The sequence below is a fragment of the Equus caballus genome, chromosome 2 (genome assembly GCF_041296265.1).
Source record: "Equus caballus isolate H_3958 breed thoroughbred chromosome 2, TB-T2T, whole genome shotgun sequence".
NCBI classification, from domain to species: Eukaryota; Metazoa; Chordata; class Mammalia; order Perissodactyla; family Equidae; genus Equus; species Equus caballus.
In genome coordinates, this window is record NC_091685.1 from 66688899 (window position 1) to 66716751 (window position 27853).

General features: G+C 33.6%; 2 long non-coding RNA genes across 8 annotated transcripts in view; one reads left to right on the forward strand and one right to left on the reverse strand.

Moving 5' to 3' along the window:
* The window catches only part of LOC106782840 (uncharacterized), a 97205-nt gene extending 93048 nt beyond the window's left edge, over window positions 1-4157 (reverse strand). For 5 of the 6 annotated variants that reach the window (XR_011436673.1, XR_011436676.1, XR_011436674.1 and 2 more), the window contains exon 1: window positions 3961-4157. This is a non-coding gene — a long non-coding RNA (uncharacterized lncRNA). Of the gene's footprint in view, window positions 1-894; window positions 967-3960 lie in introns of all 6 variants that reach the window. The other variant, XR_002806423.2, reaches the window with a different exon arrangement.
* The window catches only part of LOC111772518 (uncharacterized), a 104374-nt gene continuing 80583 nt past the window's right edge, over window positions 4063-27853 (forward strand). The window contains exons 1-2 of one of the 2 annotated variants that reach the window (XR_011436678.1): window positions 4063-4223; window positions 5939-6078. This is a non-coding gene — a long non-coding RNA (uncharacterized lncRNA). The remainder of the gene's footprint in view (window positions 4224-5938; window positions 6079-27853) is intronic. The other variant, XR_011436677.1, reaches the window with a different exon arrangement.

Sequence of the window (27853 nt, forward strand, 5' to 3'; positions counted from 1 at the left end):
TCTGCTTCATATTGCTTTAGAATGAGACACTAAAAACATTGTGTACATAATGCAACTTATTTGCTTATATAATTGTAACAGCATTCTGATGCCTATAAATTGGCACGTGTAACTCCCTAGTTTGTCATACAAGATTTCTACAATTTGAAAGGCCATGTGTTTATCTTATCACTTCGAATTATTCCACAACTCAAATTTCTTTTGGAGACAAATTCTACACACTTCTTTACTCTTATGATTTTGATAATATTTATTTCCTAGAATGAATTTTTTCTCGTCTTTTTTATTTAAATCCTACTCCTAATGCATTAGTGTAATCAGATGAATGGATTCAGAGACTACGATATTATATATATCACACACACATATATATATATACTCACACATACACACAGTGGAATACTATTCAGCGTTAAAAAAGAAGGAAATCCTTTCATTTGCAATAACATGAATGAACCTGGAGGACATTATGCTAAAGGAAATAAGCCAGATACAGAAAGACAAATATTGTTATGACCCCACTTATATGTGGAATGTATAAAAATAGAACTCACAGAAGCAGAGAGTAGAATGGTGGTTGCCAAGGGCTTGGGGCTAGGGGAAAATTGGGAGATGTTGGTCAAATGGTACAAATTTTCAGTTATAAGACGAACAAGCTCTGAGGATCTAATGCACAGCACAGTGACTTGGAGACTTTAGTTAATAATACTGTTGTATACTTGAAATTTGCTGAGGGTAGATAAGTGTTCTCTCCACACATACACACAAAAGGTAACTATGTGGGTGATGGATGCGTTAATTAACTTGATTGCGGTAACCATTTCACAATGTACATATTTCAAATCATTACATTGTATACCTTAAATATATAAAATTTTTGTTTATCAATTATACCTCAACAAAGCTGGAAAAATTTTCTTCATAAAGCTTATGTTGCACACCTCATTCCAAAAGGTTGTTTCCTGCCTGAAATTTAACAAAAGCAGCTCATTCAATCTGTTCTGTTTAATCTTGTAGATTTATGTGCCTCCTGTTCTGTGTACAAAAATTTATTGATAGATCTGCAGATGCTCTGTCAATTTGCAATACTCTGATATCCTTCTGTAAACCCCTTATGTTTCCTCTCTTAGCACAAACATAGGTTATGGATCAAGAGTTTAAGAAGGCAGGACTCCCACATCGAGGTTGCTGATGTCCTATTCATCCCATCAGGCTGGAATCTTTTTGAATACGGTTTATTTTAAATGATAAATATAGACAATATTGGATATTCTATAAGAATTAACAAAGTTTTTTTATACCTTACCCTCCACAGAAAAAACTCTATACTAGATAGGTCTGTTCCCCAAGTCCTTCTCTGACAATCATAACTGGAGATTTTTCTCTTTCTCTTTCCTAAATGCATTAGAATGTGTTTCAACAGATTTTTCAATAAGAAAAAATGATAAGAAGAAATGTCATAAATTTTAGTCATCTAAATTATCCTGCAGTACTCCCAGAGCATCATGCTATTTAAAATTCTTAAAACATGTTATTTGCATGTAATTCTAACAAAACTTACATGAGTAAAATGTGCTATACAATTTTCTAAACTCTTTATAAGAATTATCATACTGATAATACTATGATGTAGGTAGTATTCTTAGCCCCGTTGTACAGATGAAGAAAGTGAGGTTCAGAAAGTTTAAGTAATATGACAAAGGTCATACAGCAAATTAGGAGAAGAACAAGGGCTTTAACCTATAAATTGAACTCTTCTGTCTTATTCCACTACTTACTCCCAGAATATCTGAGTTGTATATATGACTTTCCAGAATGAACTCTACTTTCTCCAGCCTCTACGTAATCACATATGGTGGCTATGTAACGAGATCCTGGTAATGAGATATAAGCAGAAGGAACCTGTGGTAGCTTTTAGTTGACTTTCTTAAAAGATAGTTATGTGCGTTTGGTATTTCTCTCCCCATCTCTTCAAGATGATGCTTGAAATAGAAATATAATAGCTGGAAATCCATATTGGATGCATCTTAACGTTGATGATGAATTCTGTACCATAAATTTGGCCTGGCACGATTTTAAACTACTGGGGGGCCTTTACACTAACTCTCAATTGCCCACATCCCCAATTTTCCATGAGAGAGAAATTTAACTTTATTTTATTTAAACCACTGTTCTTCAGTTCTCTATTAATCATAGCTGAATTTAATCCTGACTGATAGATTTCCTAGGCTATACTGAAAAATCACGTAAAATTAGTACACCTTATAACACTGGGTTATATATATTGATATTTACTGTATTAAAACTTAGGAACTAAAAATATGTATTAATTTGTTTAGAGTGAGAATAATAAACCCAGTACATGTTAACATATTTAATGAAGAACAATTACAGTTTCCTAGGCAAACATTTAATAAGTGGCATTATTATTTATTTATTTTTTCATTTTATTTTTTTGGCAGAGGAAGATTCACCCTAAGCTAACATCTATCGTCAATCTTCTTCCTTTTTTTTTCTTTCTTCTTTTCCTCCCCCAAAGCCCCAGTACATACTTGTGTATGGTTGTAAGTTCTCCTGGTTCTTCTATGTGAGTCGCTGCCATTGACAAACGAGAGGTATAGCTCAGCCCCAGAACTGAATCCAGGAAGCCCAAGCAGTGTGCGCCTAATTTTAACTGCCAGGCCACCAGGGTTGGCTCAATAAGTGGCATTTTTAATGTCTGGCTTGACAGAAGAGAGATTGGATGGATTCTCATATCTGTTTTTGAATTTAATCTGTTGCTATATGATTTATTGGTTAACGTATATGAACAAAATTCAGCCTCACAGAGATATGCATTTGGAAAAGGGAGAGATATCTTAATATTTTTTGATAATTATAGATATTCTTCTCAGGTACTATTTCAAAACTCAACAATTGGTAGTTTCTTAAAGGTTAGTTGCAATTAATGAAACTAACTGAAAGCATATCAACAACCATTTTATATTCTCTTACATTAAAATTTATTGCCATACCTTGTATTTTGGATGAATATTTTATCAATTTGGAAAATATCAATTTGGAAAATTACTAAGTAATGCAGAACCTCCACATTTCATACATTTCAATGAAACAATAAAAAATTGTATTCTTTAATTTTACACCTAATCTCATCAGAAAAGACATTGCGTTAGAAGATACCCTCAAAATGGTGGTTCCATCTTTTCCAAAATTTTAATATTCACTTGAAAGCTTACATTTTATCATTAACAAAAATTACCTTCAGTTGCTATCCTTGAAGTAACTGTTCTGTTCATCTTAAAAAGAAAATATCTTCCAAATAATTGGGACTGATAACTATTGTTTGTTGGTTGTTCCTTCAAGTAAAAATTGCAAAATTGCATCCCGTGAAAGAACTAGCTATTTCAGCTTGCAGCTCAGTCACACTGTTGTTTATGTTTTTGAGATACCCATCATACCAGTGCTCAGCAGAAGTCCTTTCCCTGGTCCTCCTATTTTATCACACAGAATAATAAAACGATGTGTACTCAAAGATCGATATGTAATAAAATTAATAAATTCTGCTGTTTCATCAGGCAGAAACCGTCTTTTTAAAAATTCTGAGTGAGTCATCCTGCTATGTATAGGTCCTGACCAGTAGAGATGCAGGCCAAGGGCAAAGAGAGTAAGAAATGGAAGGGGAAAGAATTTCTTCATCCTGATATATATCTCCATATCGCCCCATGTTATGTGATACTGGTATACATACATATATATTAAACATTCTCCTTTTCCCCTCCTTTCTTTTTTCTCCTACTTTTAGATGTGGTGAATCGGTGGTGGTGAATTTTATAATTTAGTATTTAGAACACAGGATATCACGGTGAGATTATAAGTGAACTAGAAAAAGAATGAACATTATCCAGAGACAGGGACAATGACACACGGAATACTCGATTTTTCGCTTTGATGCAGTCCTACCTTCAGAGTGTAACTGAAACGCGCTCTTCTCGGATCTCAAGCCGCTGGGTTCTCGACCGGAAGTCACGCCATCTCCTCTCGCGTTGTCCAGTTTAACGCGGACACAGATTTTGGGACTTCTCGGTCTCCATACTCCTGTGAGCCAATTCCGAGATTTGCGGTCAGCAACCTGGAGAACCGTGGAGCCGATGATCTAATTTCCGGTCGGAAACGCAGCAGGGTTGAGATCTGAGAAGAACCGTTTATTCAGTTCCACTCTGAAGGTAGGGTTGTGCATAGGCTGTTGGTTCTCTTTCTCTGGCGAACTCTAATACACCTGTCTTCATGATTGTGGTAGAAAAATGGTTTGCGAGTCATTTGGGACTCAAGCTCAGAGTCTGTTTTTCCAGCCTTTCCTGTGAATTTTGTAATCAGCTATTAAATCTTCCCTTTTAATATAGGTAGAGAAGTTTTTCTTTCTCACAACTGGAGCTGGACTGATACCAATAAATTGTTTTAATATCACATAAAATTATGTTATTGTGGTTCCTTTGTGCTCGTTTTCAGTTAACATAATTTTAAATTCTTTCTGACTGTAATCGAATAACTACTCGAAGTCTCAATAGAATAGTTTCTTCTTTTTAAAAATTATGAAATACTTCAACTTATCAAAAAATATAGAATGTATATCCTACTACATTTCCATTAAATTTTTACGTTTTACCAGATTGCTTCATATTTTTTTAAACAAATGTAAATTAGAGATTGGCATTTGCTTTTCATAAAATGTTGTAATTTCAGACATTTAGCTTTACTGCTTCATGCACCTCTAATTTATTTACTCCAACTGCTATTTAATAACATATGAATATTTAAAAATGTATATATTCTCTTCCAAATAATAGACAATTAAAACGTTTTCAAATTTTTAAAAATTCTGTAATAAATACTCCAAGGTTTTTTTTCTTATGCACATGTGTAAGAATTTGTCTGACATATACGTAGACTTACAATGGCTAGGTCAAAGTAAATGCAAACCGTTACTTTTGATAGCTATTGGTAAATAACTCTAGGAAATAGTTGTGCCAATTCCAACTTTCAGTAACAGCATGAGAATTTCCTTTCTGTATGTTTCTTCCCCAAACTTGGAGATTATTTTCTATTAGAGTGTATCTTTCTTATTCATAAGTATGAATGTTTTCATAGTCTCAACAGTAATAATAATACAATCGTTGCGCATATTTTCTCCTAGTCTATGACTAACTTTTTAATTTTATGGTATCTTTAGTTGAACACACATTGTTAATTTAACATAGTCTATTTTATACATCTTTACTTTCATAGGTGTATCTTTTTAAAGAAATACTCCTATTCTCCAAGATTGATCAGATATTCTTTTTTTTTTTAAACCAGGGTTAACTCTCTTTTTTTCTGTTTAAAATTTAAGTCTTTAATCTGCTGATGAATTTTATGTATGGGCTTAGGTGGAATTCTAATTTTCTTATCTTTTGTTTTTGTACATTTAAGAATCCTAATATAATTTAAGTAGCCCGTATTTGAGTTTTTACTATTTTTGGCTGTAATGGATAGCGTTGCCATGAATAGTCATGTACATGTCATTTGGAGGATTTAAATACACATTTTGGATGGGTATATGGCTAGGATTGGAATTCCTGGGGTGTATGGTTTATATGCATGTGTCCAGCTTTGAGATACTGCCAAATATTTTTCCAAAGTGGTTGTAACCATTTACCTTTCACTCCAATGTAAGAGTTCTAGTTTCTCTGCTCGTTGATTTTTAATGTATATGACAAATCAATTTATGATTGTCGTTTATATTGATTTCTAAAAATTCTTTATTTATTATTTAAAATATTTCGTATTTCCTAAACTTACCTCTTAGCTTTTAGAAGCTTCTTGTATATTAGAATCTTTCATGTGGAAATTCAAATAAGCTATAGTTAATGGCAGTTTGTATATTTGCTTTTCATTTCCACAGTTTTTACTTCTTCTCAGTCTACATAATTTGGCTGAGTCCTCAAATAAAAAATTGATGCTCACAACCAGAAGGACCCACAACGAGAATATACAACTATGTACTAAGGGGCTTTGGGGAGAAGAGGAAGAAAAAAAATTAATGTAAGTAGTGATATGGAGTAACATTGATTTATTCCTAATTTCACTGTGAATACTGCTAAAAAGTTCATTTTGAAGAATGTTCCATAGTAAGCATCTCAGTGATATCCATTATCAGGTTAAGAAAGTTTCCTTTTATTCCTAGTTGACTAAGAAATTCCTTTTATTGTGAATAGAGCTTAAATGTTATTCAGTTCTTTTTTCTGCAGTTATTGAAAGGAGCCTATGTTTTGCCTCCTTTAATCTGGTAAAAAATCATATTTTATGATATTTCCTGATATTAAATTATCCTTGCCTTTTAAAAATAAGCCCTACTTTGTGAAAATGTTATTCACCCCTTCTGCTTATGAAAATGCTATTTCCTCCTTTTGCTGAATTTTATGTATTTGTTATGATTTTTGCATTGATTTCTATAAGTGAAATAAGTCTTTCTTTTCTTGTATTGTTATTGTCCAGATTTTACTGGACCCATAATATTAGTTGAATACCTTTTCCTCTTTTTATTCCATACAATAATTTTTTCAAGTTAGCAATAGAGATATATTCCTTGAAGTTTAACACTCACCTGTTTGTCTTTGGGGACTGCTGTTTCTTGGGGTAAAATGTAGGGAAAATAGTACATCTAATATTAATTCCATTTTGTCAATCATATTTTTAACTTCACAAGTCAATATTATTTATTTATATTTTTACTTACAATGACACATTCTGTCTAGGTTTCTTGTTAATTTTTCCTGTTGCATTTACTTATAATGTTTTAAATATCTACTATGCTGTATATATAATAATATCACAGTTTTTCATAACTTATATTTTTACTGGTGGCTTTATCTTTTTCATCTATATTTCTGGAGGTTTACCTGTTTTGTGCTTTTTTAAAGGAATGCATTTTCATCCTGTTGATTCTTTCTGTTCTGTTTACTTAGCATCCATTTAATTAATATTTGCTCCTATTTTATTATTTCCTGACTTATCATTTCCCCTTGGTGTGCTTTTTCTTTTAGCCTAGCATTTTGAGGCCAATGTTAGAATCCTTTATTTAAAAAAGTAATGGGTGATGAAGAAAGGCTTTGGCTTTGGAATCAGATATTTCAGTGCTCCCACCTAGTAACTTCATGACTTTCTAGGAGTATAACCTCTTTGGATGTCAGGTTCCTCACATGCAAAAGGTAAAAACCATCGCCTTCCCGTGTGGCCACAGCGAAGATTAAGTGAGCAGACTTAAATAAAGGGCTTCACATAGAGCCCAGTGTACGGCAGATCCCCACAAAGGGGAGCATTTGTGTCCATCTTACTGTTGAGGCAAAGACGAATTATGTTCATGCTGATAAGAATTTTCTTAATGTTTAGAGATTTGTTTCATATTATCAGAGGGTTGTGTGTCCTCCTTTTTTCTAACTCAGAAATATAAATCTACTACCACACTCAGAAGAGATTCACAGTCATATGGAAACACGTAATTCTGGTTTATCTTGTTTATCTAAGGTAATTCAGACTTAAGTGTCTTTAAACAAGTGGTAGTATGATTTTTTCATGATAGAAACAAACCAGTTGGGGATGATATTATATCTCTCCTGTAAATATTTGAAGATTCATTTTCTTCTGGTTTTAAAATAAACCAATAGATTCTTATAGATCTAATCAGAGATGCATTACTCTTTTAGTCTCTTTATGCTAAGGTTATGTAAATAGCAGAGTCCTAGTTTGCATTTATCGTTTGACGGCTACTGTCTAGTTCATTAACATTTCTTGAGAATGTAAAAATATAGGCGTGGTTGTAAAGAAGATTTTTCTGAAATTGTCAAGATTGTTCATGTTATGAAAAGAAGTTACTAAATGAAATATTATAGAAAGCTTTAAGAACAGAGATATTTAGAATGGATCCAGCGAGAGATAGAAGAATGATATGAGTGATTTCCAGTAGTTGTTTAACACTATTTTAACAGTTATATCTCCATTCTTTCTAATCTCAACTACTTTCCCATAAATACATAAATTTTTAAAAGTGGCAATCTCCAAGTAAACTCTGCTACTTTAATTATGCTATTAAGTCTGGGTCTAATTCTTCTTAACAAATCATAAATAAGATTTTACATTTACATTCTGCCTAAAGACGGAGAGAGGCATAAGTCTCTCTAGAGATAACTGTTCAGAAAAAACTTCAGAAAATGGCAATGTTTCTAAAAGTTTAATGTAAGATTCTTCATCTCTTCTTTAAGTACATAATATATGTATGTGCATGCATATGTACTTATATGTATCTATGTTAGGCAAATAGATACATATATAATGTTTTTTGTAACTAAAATAATTTTTCTTTGTGTATTATATCCAAAAGTCACATTTCACTGAGTAAAAAATGACTTTATTTTGTGAGTCTCACAAATATATGATTACAGTACTTCATTCTAGAAATCTTTACTTGGCTTAACTGAATTATTAAATTTTACAAAATAAAATGGCAAAAGTCAATTCATCTAAACCTCAATGTGTTCTCCTAATAGACAAATGGAATTAATCTGGGAGGTAATGCTTAAGAACCATTTATTTAAACTTGAAGTTTTCAGAGATTTTTTATGATAGCTTTTCTTGCTAGGGCTCACAGAATGGTTTCTATTCTGTCAAAATTTAATGAAAATTGAAAATACTGTTAAAAAAGCTAGAATTCATTATATTAAATTGCTGCCCACTGATATTATAACTGGAGCAATTCAGTGTTCCAGAGGCCTAATTTAAACTTTAGACAAGACAATGTGATAACTTATTAAAGCGGAATTTTTTATAACTACCGTTAGCATATACTTCGATATTCCATTAGAACATGAGTATCTATTTTGAATTGGCCTAGATTTTCTTATATCAAGTATTGCTCCATTCTATTTTGAATTATATAACAGTGCACGGTGTAGCTTGTAATTTGTTGTTTTTTGTAATACTAAAGATATGTTATGTTTTTAACTGTAATTCATACAGTACATTGATTTTCTTTTTGCTATTAAGCTTCAGAAATGTAGCGCTCTATGACACAACATATATAAATCCAGAATCCAGTTCCACGCGCTATAGTAAGCTACATGTATAATGGTCATTCAGTTTATTTACATAATATTCAAATATGTCGGTGGAAATTTATCTAGAGTTACTGTTTAGCTGTCAAATTAAGGTAACATTTAATGTTATCTTACTAATCTCTGCATTACTTCTTTTGCAGTAAAAAATGTAGCTCTATCTAAGTTGGAAGTCCATGCTATTATATATGAGATGAAAGTCATAGTTTAGTGTACCTCAGTCTTTTGTTCCATTTTCTTTTGGTTCTTTTGGAAGGCTACACAACTGTATTCACCTTCTATAAAGCCTCATGTAATTAAAACCAACTAAGATAATTGAACTTAATATCTGAAAGACATCCTTTAAATTCTTGGGGTCAGGCTGTACCTCTAGGGACTCAAAACTTTCATATTCTTTATTTCATATGCCTTAGAATTATATTTATTTCAAAATAATTTCCATTCTCAGCCCCAGCCATCTTATGCATCATTTTAGTTGCCAAGTGCAGAATGCATAGGAGGGAATTATTAAAAACATACTATAATTATTCTGGAAAGAAATCAGTATATTTGCTTATTTTTCATTCACTCATTCAACAGATACTGAGTTCCTAATATAGTCTAGACAAAATTCTAGGATTTGAGGATACAGAAGTGTGGAAAAAAATGCCTCATGTTCTTAAAGCACAGTGGATGCTCAATAAATATTAGTTCACATCATCCTTAAGGGTATCCACTATTATATTTCTCTTCATAACATTTTTATGACTTTATTCATCTATAGGGATTATTTCAGTATACCTGGGAATAATTTCCACAGTTATACATTATGTTCAATTTACGTGAAGTCTGGTTTTCAGTGTCGCTTTTTCTAATTAGTATCTTGAATAACATTTTTGGTGGCTTTTGTTTAACACAGGGTCTTGGTCTTAATAGTAACTGAAAGGCATATTTTCTACTTTGATGACTTTGGTGTTTAAAAGTGAAAATTGCTCATAACTCTTAAATCTCTTATGAGTTTGGAAGCAACTGAGCATAGACAATTGAGTCCCGCCAATGGAATTCTTAATATGAGCTTTATTGCTGATCTTTGATTGGAAAATAGACGTCTTTAATTCATCCTTTTGCATCTGGACTCTGGAATGACACACCTGGGGGAGGATTTAAGTCTGAAAGTAAATCCACTTACTCAGAAGTTCTCTTCAAGTTGGGATGAGACAGAGAAAAAGAGAGACAAAGACTGATGCGAGCATTCAAATTTCCTCTAGAAGTTAGGTTGGAGCCCTGATCTCTGTGTCTCAATGAAGGAAAGCAGTAGGAGAACAAGAGGCATACATCTTGGGAGTGAGTGGCCCCAAAAAGGAGGAAAAAGCTTAGCTGCATATGGTTAAATCCATTTTCCATACTAAAATAATTTCATGTAACAAAACCAGTGTTAGTCTTAGCAGTAAAACTACTGACTAATGTCTAAGACTCCTGGCTTTTAGACTATATCTCATTAAAGATATATAGTCAGACAACTGTGTTCAGTTATCACTTGAAATAATTATTTTCTATGTGTATTATATTGCCAATTTGATACTCATTTAGATTCGCTTGTTTCAATTTGTCTTTGACTTCAACGATTTGTTTCTTTTAATTATTTTTCTTCTTGATTTAACTTTAGTTTGATTATGTAAAACATTTATATGATTTTAAAGATCAAAACTACTTAAAAAGATAAAATCATCTTGCTTCCATCTCTAATCCATCCGCTCCACTTTCCCCTTCTCGTCCTTTAAGTTAACCATTTTTATTTTACTTATTTCATCTGGAAAATTTGGCAAAAATAAGCTACTATGCATTTACAAACATACTTTTACTTTCCTTACTTATTAGACAAATTAAACATATAAAATGTAGTTCTGCATCTTGTATTTTTCACAGGATAATAAATGAATTCAGCAAGGTTTCAGGATACCAAATCAGTATAGGAAAATTAACTATATTTTTATATACTAATAATGAACAGTCTGATAATGAACTTAAGAAAAAAATTCCATTCCCAATAGCATAGCAACATATCTAGGAACACATTAAAAAAAAAGAAGAAGAAATGTAAGATTTGTAAACTGGAGCTACAGAACTGATAAGAGAAACTAAAGAAGATCTGAATAAACGGAGACATATTCCATGTTCATGAGTCAGACAACTCAATGTGGTTAAGATGGCACTTCTCCCTAAAAAGATCTGTTGATTCATTAAACCACTATAGATATCCCAGCAAGATTTTTTTTTTTTGCAGAAATTGACAAACTGCTCCTGATGTTTATAGAGAAATGCTATTCTTTTCTTTTATCATAAAATTTGAAAATCTTCTGTGGATAATGATCTGATATCCATCTACTTTTCTTTTTTTTTTTTTGCTATTTTCTCCCTAGTTTATTCTGCTCCAGCACTTTGTGTTTTTCTCTATTTCTGAATTAACCATACAGCTTTACTTTCAGGGCCTGTATGAGTTATTCCTTTGCTATGCACCCTCCTGACAAAACGTGAAACCCTATCAACTACATACATTCTTTGCTTCATATGGAAAGCACCTGTTCATTCTTCAACTCTCAACCTAAACCTTATCGTCTGGTTTTTCAGATCACCTCTTCTATAAATTAACCCCTCCCCAGGATAAAACATATCTTCTTTTACTGTGAACATTTCTTTCATATATTTGTACCAAATAATTGTTAGGAAAAAAATTCTGTACATATTTTAAGCAGAGACACCAACTGCCTTTGTTCTGAACTATGTTGTCACGGATACTTTTAGCAAACCTGTGGAAGGTACAGCTAGTGTTTTCTGTTGGAGCAAAGGTCAGGTTTGTTTGCTGTCTGATATAATAAAGATAACGTCAGGGAACCACACCACCCATCTGTTGGTTATACTGTGGTGGCTGCATGTTGCTGTGATGCTGAAAGCTATGCTGCCAGTATTTCAGATACCAGCAGGGTCACCCATGGTGGACAGGTTTCAGTGGAGCTTCCAGACTAAGATAGACTAGGAAGAAGGACTTGGCCACCCACTTTTGAAAAAATTAAAATTAAAATTAAAATAGCAGCGGAGCATTCTCTGATATAGCATCTAAAGATGAGAGGATGGTACAGAAAACACCGGGCAGGATTCTGCTCTGCTATACACAGGGTCACTGTGTACATGGGGCACTAGGAGTCGGAATCAGTTCAACGGCACTGAAAACAACAACAACACAATAACCGCTATACGAGAAGGGCACATTTGTCTCTCATTCACTAATATAATCCCAATGGTCAAACATTGTCTGTCCAATATTAGAATTTGTTTATTAAGTTGATCTCTGAAAAATTAAACATGTAAGCTATTAAATGATCCCAGATTATGAAAACCAAGGTGCACAAATGACACAATACTTGACAATATGATGTTCCTGTTCAATAATATATTTTTCAAATTCTGTTTTTCTGATTCATAAAAATAGGTACTATATATCAATTAGATGACCTTCTTAAAATTGACTGTGATCCCATAATTTCAGTTTCTACATTTTCACTTCTATTAATAATTGCAAATCGTGCCATGTTTATTGTGTGAGCCAATGAAGAAAAGGACAAAGCAGAATTAATTATATAAATTCATTGTTTGTCCTAAGTGAAAACTGAAAGTGTAAGTACTTGTGGTGCAGGTGGAATTTTCACATCAATTGTACTAGAGAAAAGTGATTAGATTATTGAGTTGCCATAAGGATCACATGAGTATTTTAAAGTGAAAACAATTGGTACTGTATCCATTCATACCAAATTCATATTTTATATGCTTATTAGTCAGGAAAGCAACAATAATCATCATATTCAAAGAGTGTTGTTAATTTAATTTTATTGCTTTTCCAGGCTGGGTTATAATTTATTGTTAAACTACTTTGGTTTTATAATCTGTGAAGACATAAAGAAAGGAGTTAAAATTATTTTATTCTGTTAAATATTGTTTTCCTTCCCAAGCAATCTACTTATAATTTCTGTTTAAGAAACACATGTAAAATGCAGTAATTTGAAGCTCAAATGACTTATTTTTGGATGAAGTTGACTTTTCACCTCAGATACAGAGAAACGATGAAGAATTCAAAAGGTTAAGTCAAGTTCAAGACCAACAGAACACTTGCTGTTCAGAATATCATTCTGCTAGGCAGGCCAGTGCACCTGTGCATAAATGCAAATAGACATATCTAGCCTACCGTCAAGGCACAGGCATTGTACTTACAGAAATATGCATGCATGTAATTAAATATAAAATAATTTATATAAATTTAGTTATTCATTGAGGGTATGAAGATACACCTACTATATTGCTTACCTGAAAGAAATAGGAGTTATCGTGGATATCAGGATATTGTATCTGCACATTTTGTAGCTGTGGGACAAAAGTTACCTGAGTTAGCCTGGGAGCTTTTGAGTCTGTGCTATATTGGAGTAAGATTTAGATAGATAAGGTATGGGTTCAGGGTATCCAAAATAATATTTTTGAATAGGGTATTTGATAGAAACATGAAAAATCTAGGGTTGTCAGAGAATGTCTTCGAGCTGTTGTGATTAGGATTTAAGGATTCATATACATCTACATCTATTTATACCTACTAGTGTAATTAACATTCTCTTCTTAACTTAAGGCATTTTCAGCCTAAGCAAACATTAACACCACAAAACAATAAGTGAGCCAAGAAATAGTTCAATTGCGTATTTCCCAGTAATAAAATAGGTTATTACTAGGATCTTTTAATAGTTGATTTACCTTCGAAAGGAATACTCTGAAAGAAATTCAGTGTTTTGTTACCTGAAACTCATGTTTTCCCCCAAACATATATAGTATCACTTCACATGAAAAACCAGCCTATTTAGTAAATTGAGCAAGTCAATTGATAGTAAACAAAATGTATGTATCTTAATTTTTTTTTTCTTTTTTAAGGATTGGCACCTGGGCTAACAACTGTTGCCAATCTTTTTTTTTTTTTTCTCTGTTTTATCTCCCCAACACTGCGCTGTACCCAGTTGTGTATCTTAGTTGCAGGTCCTTCTAGGTGTGGGATGTGGGACGTCGCCTCAAGGTGGCCTGACGAGCGGTGCAATGTCCGCGCCCAGGATTCGAACCCTGGGCCGCCGCAGCAGAGTGCACGAACTTAACCACTCGGCCACGGAGCCGGCCCCTGTATCTTAATTTTTAATGTTCCAGCTTAGAAATGTTTCTGTTCTAGTAAGGACTCTTTACTTTTCTTTTTTAACCTCCAGAGGAGAATAAAGCCTTTTAAATATGAATATATTTGAAATGTATCATTTTATAAGAACGTTATATTTGACAAATTGGGAATCAAAACAATTTTTGAATGTGTGCGTATGTTTACATTTACATGAAGATTCTTACTTGATTTTAAAATATTTTAAAAAGTAGTTGTTGTTCATTTCAGTAGGTTATCACTTTCTTTTCCTGGAGGTAGATTTGTTGTAAGACACTGGAATAGTAGAGGATTAAAAAAGCAGGCAGAAGATGAATGGATCACAAATTCTTTTAAACTGTACATATTTAGATAATAGGTATTTTACAATAAGTAGATTTAATATGGTAAGTAATTAATGACAAAATTAGAAAAGGATGAAAGCAATACAAACTGTATTGGATAAGGCTTAGTTCCCCATTAATAACCTTGACTTACTTCAGTAAACATATCATGCTTTCCACAGAGTGTAAAAGGGAGGAAAGAGTGTTAATTTTCTTTTGACTTGTAAGATAGCTGAGTAATTCAAAATTTGAGTTACTAGTAAACCACAAATTACAGTAAAAGTCTTGCCTTTTAAATATTTCTTTGTAGATAACGAGTGAGAAATTAAAGCATTTACTGTTCACAGATGTGACTTGGCAACTTAATAAAAAATGAAAAAACTGCCTTTTTAATAAACCATATGTGTGATGGTTATTAGCATCCTGATGTCTGCTAAAGAAATGCATAGTTTTATTTTTTTTTAATTTTTATTTTTTTCGGACGTACATCATATTTCAAATTCTGTATACATTACATCATGTGCACCACCCGAACACTAGTTATAGTGCATCCCCTCACATGTGACCCTAATCACCCCTTTTGCCCTCCCCCCTTTCCCCTTCCCCAATGGTAACCACCAGTCCAATCTCCAATGCTATGTGTGTTTTTTGTTTTTTTTGTCGTTTTTATCTCCTACTTATGAGTGAGATCATATGGTGTTTGACTTTCTCCCTCTGACTTATTTCACTCAGCATAATACCCTCAAGGTCCATCCATGTTGTCACAAATGGCTGGATTTTGTCATTTCTTATGGCTGAGTAGTAGTCCATCGTGTATAAATACCACATCCTCTTTATCCATTCGTCCCTTGATGGGCACCTAGGTTGCTTCCAAGTCTTGGCTATTGTGTATAATGCCGCAATGAACATAGGGGTGCAAGTATCTTTATGACTTTGTGTTTTCAAGTTCTTTGGATAAATACCCAGCAGTGGAATAGCTGGATCATATGGTAGATCTATCCTTAATTTTCTGAGGATACTCCAAACTGCTTTCCATAGTGGCTGCACCAGTTTGCACTGCCACCAGCAGTGAACAAGGGTTCCCTTCTCTCCACACCCTCTCCAACATTTGTTGTTTGCTGTCTTGTTAATTATAGCCATTCTGACTGGAGTGAGGTGATACCTCATTGTAGTTTTGATTTGCGTTTCCCTGATAGCTAATGATATTGAGCATTTTTTCATATGCCTGTTGGCCATCTGTATTTCTTCTTTGGAGAAATCTCTGTTCAGATCTTTTGCCCATTTTCTAATTGGATTGTTGGTTTTTTTGTTGTTGGGCTGTATGAGTTCTTTGTATATTTTGGATATTAACCCCTTATCTGATATGTGGTTTGCAAATATCTTCTCCCAATTGTTAGGGTGTCTTTTTGTTTTGTTGATGGTTTCCTTTGCTGTGCAGAAACTTTTTAGTTTGACGTAGTCCCATTTGTTCATTTTTTCTTTTGTTTCCCTTGACCGGTCAGACATGGGACTTGAAAATAAGCTGCTCAGACCAATGTCATAGAGCTTACTGCCTATGTTTTCTTCTAGAAGTCTCATGGTTTCGGGTCTTACATTCAAGTCTTTAATCCATTTTGAGTTGATTTTTGTGCATGGTGTAAGGGAATGGTCTACTTTCATTCTTTTGCATGTGGCTGTCCAGTTTTCCCAACACCATTTATTGGAGAGACTCTCCTTTCTCCGTCGTAGAAATGCATACTTTTAATTTTTAAACTTCACTTCATATATTTTATTCCCATAGAAAGGAGTAGTAGTATACTTCAGAAGAATTTAAAATCAGCCTTTTTTTTTCATTTTTAATAATCCTTTTTAAGCATTAAGGTAGATGGAAAGGAAACCACACACTCATTCTAATTCATTAGAAAATATTGAGTATCTACAAAAGCCCAGGCATTTTGCTAAAGCTGTAGAAACAAAGATGTTGAAGAAACACATCCACACAACTGTTTTTGTGTAGAGTATTTATGTCATTTGTATTGAATATACATGTATGCATAAAATATATATAATAAGTATATGTATTTAATATATATATTTTATATCAAAGTATGTTCATGGTAAAATGAAAGGAAAAGTGGATTTTAAATTTCCTAGTTGCTTCATAGAAGAGTGATTGATTAAATCAAATTTGAAGGATGAGTATTACAAGTAGAAAAACCAGCATGTGTAAGTGTGAGAGATTCTGGAATTCTTGGAGAATCATGTTTATTTTGTATCCCTGGAGTCTAGGCTGGGTTTGTGAGAATGACAGGAGATAAGGTTGAAGAAGAAAAATTGGTCATATCCTGAAGTGCCAGTTAACATGGATTAGATCCAGAATAAGAATGAGAAGTCATTTAAAATCATGAAAATATTAAGTAAACTCATTTGATTTGCATCTTAGAAAGGTCATTGCTGTTGGTAGGATGGATTGTAAAAGTGAAAACTGGTTCTCTTCTGTTTACTGTGTTGGTTTGGTGAGAGATGTGTATGAATATCTGTGAAGATGGAGTGAAGGGATAAGAGAGAGTTCTTGTTGGTTTTAATAACAATTTCAGTAGTGCCATTAGTGTGCAAAAGTCGAATGAGAATGTGTAATTGACATTTCCTAGTGTCTATATAGAAGAATTTGTGCTTAACGAAAATTTGAAGGATAAATATTGCAAGTAGAGAGACTAAGATATATGAGAAGAAATAAAAAGTTAATCAATTAAACAACAATAAAGAAGTTGATTCCATAAGCTCAAGTTCTTTTTTTCTTGGAAAATAAAGTAAGATCAATAAACCTCAGTGAAGTAAAACCAAACAAAAACCAACAAGGCACACACATGCACACACACACACACACAAATAATTAAAATAAGAAAGGGGTCAAATAGTAAATAACAAGATTTAAATTAGTAAGATAACTCTATACAAAATTGGGTGTTAATAAAATTGAATTTATGAAGGAAATGATGAAAAATATTGATGGATGTCAGAATATGTCAGCCCAAATATGACTGGTGGAGTTCAGGACATGCCACTCCCAAATATGCTGGTTTGATAAATTGATTATTTTGAGCTGTAGACACTTGAAAAACAGAGAATGCAGGAAGAGGCTTTCTCTGAACTCCCTTTATCTGTCTAAAAGCACATCCTCCAAAAGGAATTCAATTGTCTTAGATTCTCCTCCCTGGGCATTTCATCAACCAAGAAGGATTGACTCTTCTCACAGGTGAGACTAGAAGTCGAACCACACCTAGACAAACTTCGTCACAAACTATCAGATTTCCCATCTGTTCCTTAAAGGGCCCATTCATTTTTCCTAAAAGTAATTTCTCCTCCCCTAAAAAGCCTACATTCCTTCTCCCCTTTCCTTATTAACACGGTATTTAAGCCTGAATTCTAAGCCACCTTGGGGAGTTACTCATTTTTCCCTGGCTATCTCCTATGTATACATGAGCCATACATGTTAATATACTTCTGTTTGTTTTTCTCTTGTTAATATGTCCTTTATTACAAGAGTCTCAGCTAAGAACTCAGAAGAGTTGGGGGAAAATTATTTTCCTCCCTTACATGCTAAATAAACTAAAGAACAATAAAATTGCCTGAAAATAATAAAGTTTAAGACCATCAAAGAGGGGATTGGCATAACTTTCAAAGAATTATCTGAAAAAGAGTTTCCGGAATTTTCTTGTTTGTTAAATGTGGATCTCTTTCATGTTTGTACTAAGAAAATTTTTAATCCACTTAATATTATAAAGTTTGTATAATTTCAATACCACACTCAGGAAAGAGAGTAAAGTAAATTATAGACATGTATCATTTCTGTCAGCCATAGAAAAGCTTATCAAGTTACATTCAACAGAGGAAAGAACGAAATCTTAATGTAAGAATTTCAGCAAATGTATTAATAGAAATAAAAACATAAAGATCTAATTAAAAAATATATCAAGTCATCTCAATTGAAATCAAAAGGGAACCACATATTACTGTAAATTCTTACTTCATACACCAGGAAAGAGTAATCTTGAAGTTTTGAGACTTATATTCTCCACTCAGAGCCTTCCTTCCATTTTATTCCTTGCCATTCTATTATACCAGTGTGTAGTCTTACCAGTCCACAGTATGTGGAGAATCCTGACTTTTTTTCTCAGCCTAGATTCTTGCCTTAAGAGGCGCAAGGACACATTTGCCATTCTCAAGTAAATGTCAAAACCTATAATTGGGTCTAATATTCACCCAGGACCTTGAATACGTGAATTGGCAAATTCTCCGAATTCACTGTTTGATAACTTTAGATTGTCTTTTTTTTTTTTTTTTTTTTCAAATTTACCAGTGTATTTACATTTTGGTTATATTTTATCTGTGGTGTATATATGGTTGTTATGGAAAAAAGAATCTAAATTAGCTCGGTCTGCTATATTTTGAGAACTCAGAGTTCCTCAAATGTTTTCAGCTAGAATTTGAAATATGATTCATTTTCTTAAAGTGAAGCACATATGAAGATTCTGTGCTGAATGTGTTTGGCTTGTACTAGAGGGGATTTGAAAAAGTAAAGAGAAAATAGGAGATAAAATGGACCTGACTTGGTGATGAATTGGACACAGATGTTAGTGAATGGAAATGTTAGTAAAATTTTTCTTAGGATTCTGACATGTGCAAGTAGGTGAGTGTTTTCACCACTAGCGGTTAAAGGGTCAGTTTAGGAAGGAGAGAGTTTGGATGATACAGTTACTGAGACTGAGTTACCTTTAGGAAATCTAAAGAAATGGAATAAGAAGTTACTGATATAAATCTTAATCTCTGGGAAATAGTCTGGAGTAAAATTAGTTAGCTCTTTGTGTCATGGTAAAAAAAATAGTCCCTGCAGCAACAAGCAGAATATTCTCATACAACTACATTCAAAAAAAGAGAAAAGAACACATTTCCCAGTACTCTTAGAAAAATTTCCCTTGTATCTCATTGACCAAAACAGATAATTCTTAGACAAATCACTAGCAAAAAGGCATAGATCAGATGAGAGAATTGCAAATGCCAAACCTTGCCATAATTGAGTTGGTCAGGAAATAGAAAGGGCGAGGGTTCATAGTCAGGATATCTATCACAGTAACACACACACACAAGTTGAAAACAAAATAAATATATTGAAATAGTGATAGATGTCAATAAATATAGATATATATGTATCTAAATAACGTGTGTTTGTAATAGTGTACTGACTTACTCAGTGCTTCACAAATGATTGTAGAGTAAAAATGAAAGGCAAAGTCTTTTCAATCTCAGTTTACTGTTTCCCAGCACACTACTCATTTTCTCTGTCTTCTATTTTATTTCTTTTTTAGTCTCATATTTTCAAGTATTTTGTAACTGACTTGAACAAAGAGATTCTAGGTAATATTTTTTAAGTAGCTCATTCTATATAGCAATGTACTGTATCAGAATGCATACTTTTTAGCATTAGTTTTATGATAAATTGTATTACTCCCTAGATTTATCAAAAAATATACACTTTTAGAAATAATAGTCCCTTTTTCTAATTTAATGAAAAGAATATATGAGTATCAACATATAAGAAAGAAAATGTGTGATCCATTGGCTAAAATTCTAACTTCACTGAGAGTCATTGTTATCATTTTTTAACCAGCATTATTGCAACAGATTATCTTGAAGTCACCAACTTCATATTGTATGATTTCTTCCCTGATTTAAGTTTTATTAGGCTTCAGGTATCTGCCTAGAACAGTTCCAGCAAACATTCTGCTTTTACAGATCCAAATTCCAGGTGGGACATCATTTAGCTTAATTTAATGGAATCGTTGAAAATACTTGACAATCGTTATTTGAATTACAAAGCTATGGTACAAATTGTAACACTATGAGAGTTCTGTCAAGGAATATGAACTTTCTATTTATGTGTATTTTCCCATGTGACTTTTCGGTAATACTATAAGGAAGTTCATTGTATTCCCATATCACATATGCAGAATTGAACTTGGTAGGAATCATTACTCTTAGGTCACCCCAAGTAGGTCACCCTGCTACCCTAAGTCGTGGGCTTAGGATAAAACCCCAAACCATCTGAACCCAAAAACATTTTGCTTCCAAAAAGCGAGTCTTTACATTCATCATTGCTTAATGTTGTTGCTGAGGGTATAGGTTTTAATGAAAAGTTTTAAAAATTATGAAATATGAATGTATTCACTTTCTATCACTGCAATAACAAATTACTGCAAACTTAGTGGGGTAAAGCACAACTTATTATCTTACACTTCTGTAGAAGTCTGAAATGGATGTTATGGGTCTTAAACTAAAGAGTCAGCTGGACTGCATTCCTTTCTGGGGTTTCAATGGGAGAATCTATTTCCTTAACTTTTCCAAATTCTCGAGGCTTCCTGCACTCCTTGGCCCATGGCCTCTTCCTCCATCTTCATAGCTAGTAGTGTAGTGTCTTCAAATCTCATCTGATCACAGCCTGAAAGCTCCTCCAAATGTTAGCACTTGTGTGATTAGATTGGGCCCACTGGGGTAGTCTGGGATCATATCCCTGTCTAAAGATCCTTAACCTTAAACAAAACCTTTGCAGAGTTCCTTTGTCATGTAAGTCAATGTATTCACAGTTTCCAAGATTAGGACATGGATATCTTTGGGACTGTTATTCTGCCTATCACAATAAGTAACACATTATATGTTTATATTATTATTTTATTATATTATGTCATTTAGTATTCTGAAATGTAAGCAATGCATTAAAGAAGTTAATAGAGTATACATGTTGTCTTGGGACCAAAGAAAGTCACATGAAGCAATCTCTGCATAATAGAAGCAAGTCTGTAACCATAGTGTTTGACTATATTTTCCTCTCAAGTAAGCATCATCATACAGGACATATAATGGAAACCATCACAAAAATGAATTGAGTCCTATATATTGTTCAATTTTATATGTGTTTTTTGGTGCATGTCTAGGTGTATGTGTATGGCATACACCTTGTCTGACACATACCTATAGGAAACTGTTCTGTCTCCATATTCTGTCCTGACAGTGGCTTCTTGTCTACAATACAGATTACCCATCAAAACAATCAAGAACTGAGGCATGTCCATTTCTTTCAGAGCAGCCCGTAGCTTTTCATGATCCATATAGTCAAAGGCTTTACTGGATAGTCTGTAAGACATACACTAACCTTCTGAAATTCTGTGGAGCACTCCAGTAGCCAACATATAATTACAATTAGATTTCATGTGCTTCTCGATTTTTGAAATCCAGCTTGGACATCAGGCACTTCTTGCTTCAGATAAGGTAAAAGCCTTTGTTGCAGTGCCTTGAACATCACTTTACTTGCATAGGAAATTAGAGTAATGGTCCTATAGTTACTGCACTCCTTGACATCTCCTTTCCTGGGGCTTGTGATATATATTGAGCATTTCCAGTCTGTAGGCCATTGTTTTGTTTTCCATATTTGTTGACATAGTCTTATTAGAATTTTGACAAATTCAGTCTTTGTGGCTTCAAGTAGTTCTGTTGGTATCCCATATACCCCTGATGACATATTTCCAAGGAGTAAGATTGGTAGAAGAAATATCAACAATCTAAAATATACAAATGCCGCCATCTTACTGGCAGAAAGCAGCAATGACTTGAAATGACTTCTGACGAAAGTGGAACAAGAAAGAGACAAGCAGGACTGCATTTGAACATCAGTAAGACAAAAGTCATGACTACAGAAGAACTACACAACTTTAACGTAGACAATGAGTACATTGAAATTGGTAAAGATTTTGTTTACCTTGGCCAGTCATCAATTTAAATGGGGACTGCAGTCAAGAAATCAAGAGAAGACTGGGACTTGGAAGGGCAGCAGTGAAAGGATTAGGAAAGGTCACCAAGTGAAAGGAAGTGTCATTAAAGACCAAGGCCAAAATTATCCACACCGTCATATTTCCAATTACCGTGCGCGGGGGCGAAAGCTGGACAATGAAGAAGGCTGACAGGAAAAAAAATTGATTCATTTGAAATGTGGTGTTGGAGGAGAGCTCTACAGATACCCTGGACTGCCAGAAAGGTGAACAAGTGGGTCCTAGAGCAAATTAAGCCTGAGCTATTGCTGGAGGCAAAAAAGATAAAACAGGCTTTTCTACTTTGGGCACATTATGAGAAGGCAGGATTCTTTAGAAAAGACAACAATGCTGGGAAAAGTAGACGGCGGCAGGAAAAGAGGAAGACCAAATATGAGATGGATTGACTCTATGAAGGAAGCCATAAGCATGAGTCTACAGGAGCCAGAGTAGGGCTGCTGAGGACAGGATATTGTGGACATCGCTCATTCATAGTGTTGTCAGGGTTTGGAGCCGACTTGACAGCATGTAACAGACAGGTGTATGTGTTTCTTTCTACATATATCACGTCTGTATTTATGCAATAAAAATAATTCACCCTATTTAAAATTAAATGCAAAAATGTTGACTTGCTTTTGTTACTTTTAGGAAAAATCTATTTAAAAAGTCAGGCTTTACAAAATTTTCTTATATGTTATTAGGAAACAAGATATGCAAAAGATTAGCATACACAGTAGGAAAAATTAATTGACTTTTGAGACAAAATTTACTTTAAAGTCTTGGACATAAGCCACTGTTTAACTTTCTTTTGAAATCCCACAGCATTTTTTTTTGCCTTTTTTTTAGCACACATTAAATCATTGCAAACTAGTTTAGATATTGAAAATAAACTGATTTAGTCAATCTGCTGATAGTTGAGGCTACATTTCTAGGTAACGTTAAAATGATGCTTTGGAAAATGTGATTCTGGGATCGTTACAAAAGACCTTAGACTCTCACACATCCCTCTTCTATCATGTTACACAGTTTAATATATGTGATCAACTCTCACTGTTTAATTCCTTTCAATAAGTATTTGGTGATTCTTTGAATAGATATATCCTTCACAGGGGCAATATTTTTAGGTTGTCTTCAAACGTGCATGCCTAAAGGAAAATGCAGGATTTGAAATAACTATCCAGTGCAGGTTCTGGACACAATAGTGGAAAAGAGAATGTCCTGGACAAATAAATACAGCCTTGACCTCCCTTTATTAATTTATTCAGTCAATATTGGTAGTGATAGAATATTGAATCAGATTCAAATCTCAACATACCAGTTGTTATACATTGTGTTGACCTATGATAGGTGTGTAGGTTTTAAGCTGGCTTAAAATGTTAAACAAGGTGTACAGTCTTTGCACTCATAGGCTTCATGGACTAGTGACTATAAGATGTATAGGTTATCATGTCACTATATTATATATCAAAAAAATAGTTTGTTGAGCCAGCCCTGATGGCCTAGTGGTTAAAGTCCGATGCTCGCTGCTTTGGTGGCCCAAGTTCACTTCCATGCTGTGGAACCACATCACCCATCTGTCAGTTCCCGTGCTGTGGCAGCTGCTCACATAGGAGAGCTAGAACAACTTACAACTAGGGTATACAACCATGTACTGGGGCTTTGGAGAGAAAAAAAACAAAGAGGAAGATTGGCAACAGATGTTAGCTCAGGGTGACTCTTTCCTGGCAAAAAAAAAGTAGTTTGTTGATGTTTTCTGCTTCTTTTAGTGGATTGAATCAGTTATTTTGAGCTGTCGATTTAATTTCTAGTGCTTTAAAGTAAAGGTGTAAGATGACCTTTGTGAATTGCAGTTACATACTAGTTTCCCTCTATACTTCAGAATAGTATGAAGGAAAATTGTTTTTAAAATTAAATATGGGCCATGGTACAAAAGAAAGATTAGAAGACCTGGATTTTAAGTGTATGTGGCTGCTAAGTATTCTGAAGAAAGTTACTGATTTTTGGCTCAATATTTCTTGCTTAAAATGAGGAGATGAACTAGTTCATCATTTAAATTACTTCTAGCTAAAATATGATTCTAATTAACTTTTTTGAAATGAAGCCTCATAATAATAGTATGATGTGCTGCCAAATTCTGAAAATGAATAGGATGCATTCAGAAAAATACTGTTTAAGTTTGAAAGCAATGTTCACACTAGCAAATTTTGATAAAAATAAAGTGGTGTTGAATGTGATTTAGAGATTAACAACTAGATAACAATAACATCAAAGTGAAGCCATGTCAAAATCATCTCGTCAACTTAATTTAGTTTTATAATCTAAGTAGAAAATTATACTTTATTCTTTACTGATATAGTTTATCTATCTATCTATCTATCTATCTATCTATCTATCTATCTATCTATCACATTTTATCCTAGCTCTTTAAAGGCAGGACCATGCCTTGGTAATATTTTATATTATCAGTATTTAAAATAGTGGTTGATATATGGTAGACACTTGGCGTATATTTGATGAAGTACACTACTTTCCTACCCCATGTCTTGCCATTCCACACATGCAGTACATTCTACACTCTAGCCTCATTGTGTTCTTCACTATTTTCTGTGATCATTTTCACATTCATGATGCTGTTTTGTGCTTTTCTTCTGCATGGAATGCTGCTGCTTCCCTTTCCTACCTACAAAAAGGTGTTTCTCCATCTAATTTAATTCCTCCACATCCTTCATGACACATTTTAAATCTTGCTTTCCCTGAGAAGGAAAATGTTTATTTGCCTTTCTGTGCCCCGAAGGTACCTTCATATATTTTTAGTATTACAATTATATCACTCTATGTGAGTTATTCTTTGGTGTATCTTTCTCTTCATGAATCTCCAAGCTCCTGCAGGACAGGAACAGATCTTTCTTTGAGTCAGAAGACTGTAATTTTCAGTCATGACTTAAATAACTAGCTACGTCACTCTGAGCAACTGCTTTCCATTTCTGGGCTTCAGTTTCCTTACCTATATAATTTTAATGTTGGAATAGCTAATTGGTGAAGTATTTTCGAATATATAATATTCTCCGATCATAATTGCAAATAGGAGAAGTCTGATAAAATATCTGATAAAATATCAAGCAGGAAAAACAGAAACAAAAACAAAAAACCTCATATTATCAACAGCTAAATAAAACTAATATATGATCATTATTATTTGTTATAAGCTTAATTCTAATTCCTGCTTTATAAAATTACTTCCCATTTACTTTTCTAATAAAATGCTTCTCTGAAGGACTCGAGCAAAATAAATATTGAAGATGTATATTCGTGATATAAATGTGTGACATTAATTTCTAATAAACAACTTTGATTATATTTTCAATCATCCTAAAGTTCTGTTTCTTGAAGTAAATCATGCAAGTAAAATAAAATAGTAAATATAACTTTTCTTTAACTTTTGTGTTGCAAAATTCATAAAAGTTTGTGGTTAAGGGTCTGCACATGTCACAATTTTCTGTCATTTTGAAGCTCTACATAATTTTTTGTACTGTCATAATTTTTCACCTTGCCATACTCCTTTTTGACCCCTTTTCCTCTTTCATCAGTTTCACACTGTCCTTTTTAGGTTGGTGTTTATCATCTCCTTAAAAGGTTATATTCTGCTACTGATGCTTGAGGGCAAAACATGCCGTGTAATTTCGGGACTTTTAATCACAGGGACAGATAAGAAATAAAGTTAAGAAACACCTTTCATTTTCTCATTAAATAAATATTGTTTTCCTTATGTATATATAAAATGATCAGAAATTCCCTTTTGCACAAACTTTTTTTGCTTTCTTACTCTCTCACTTGTACTTCTTCCTTGGCCAAAATGAGAGAGTGTTAAATGTAATAATGAGGTAACTTCTGAACAGCAGGAGCAGTATAGTGGGGAATGGGATAAACAGTCAAATAATTAATAAAATATTGCAATTATTATTATATAATTATAGATTAATATGCCACTTACTTTTTTGTTGGTGCTGTTAAGTCAATTCCAGCTCCTAGTGACGCTGTATACAGCAGAACGAAACCCTGCCCAGTCTTTCTGCAACATCTTCTCACCTTGCTTGCTATATCAGACAATGCTTCACTGCTATTCATCAGGTTTTCATGGCCGACTTTTTTGGAAGAGGGTGGCCAGGTCTTTCTTCCTAGTCTGTCTAGTCTGGAAGCTCTGCTGAAACCTGTGCACCATAGGTGATCCTGCTGGTATTAGAAATACCAAGGGCATAGCTTTCAGCATCACAGCAACACGCAGCTGTCACTGTATGACAACCAACAGATGGCTCGTGTGGTTCTCTGACCCAGTGAGAGTGTCGAGTCCTAACCATTAGACCACCAGGGCTGACTATGCCATTTACTAGAGTAATTGAATTCTAATAATATGTTCATAGAAGATCAATAACAACACTTTAACTTCAATTCTTTTAGGCATATTCTGCAAGTAAATAAATTAAGCTTTAATTATCAGCCCAAAGTTTAGAAAGAATAAGTATCATTAGAATAATGATTGAGGAGCCGGCACTGTGGCTGAGTGGTTAAGTTCACACACTCCACTTCAGCGGCCCAGGGTTTTGCTGGTTCGGATCCTGGGCTTGGACGTGGCACTGCTCATCAAGCCACGCTGAGGCTGTGTCCAACCTAGCACAACCAGAAGGGCCTACAACTAGAATATACAACTATGTAGTGGGGGGCTTTGGGAAGAAGAAGAAGGAGGAAAAAGAAAAGATTGGCCACAGTTGTTAGCTCAGGTGCCAAACTTTAAAAAAAAAAAAAGGAGTAATGATTGAATTATTCAATTGCATTAATACAATTATTGTATCTAGAGATTTTTTCACAGAGGAAATCATGAACAACTTCAGAGCAATAAATTTTTGTTTTAAAATACTCATTTAGATGTGTAAATTTAGATGACAAAAAGCCATTTTATAAAAAACTAAGCAAAAGAATGTAAATTTTTGTTATGAGATTCATTGTTACATGGTCATAATGCTAAAAATTAACGCCAAAGAAACCTAGTGATTCCTCAGTATCTTACTTCAGATACTCTCCCAATGACAGATTTATGAATTCACCAAGTTATTTTCTTAGCGAGATGTTAGCAGTTCACGTCTTTACATATTTTAATATTGATTTCCCATGTATTATCAATTTTAATAGATCTTTGGGGAGCAGACAGGAAAGCTAATTCTGGAATCATTTTCTGAAACTTTTATAACAAAGATTATCTCAGAGGAGTAGAGAATTTGAAGAGAACAGCATTGAAAGTAACTAGAATTGATCATTTCACATAAGAGAAGGGATTTTATGAAGCAT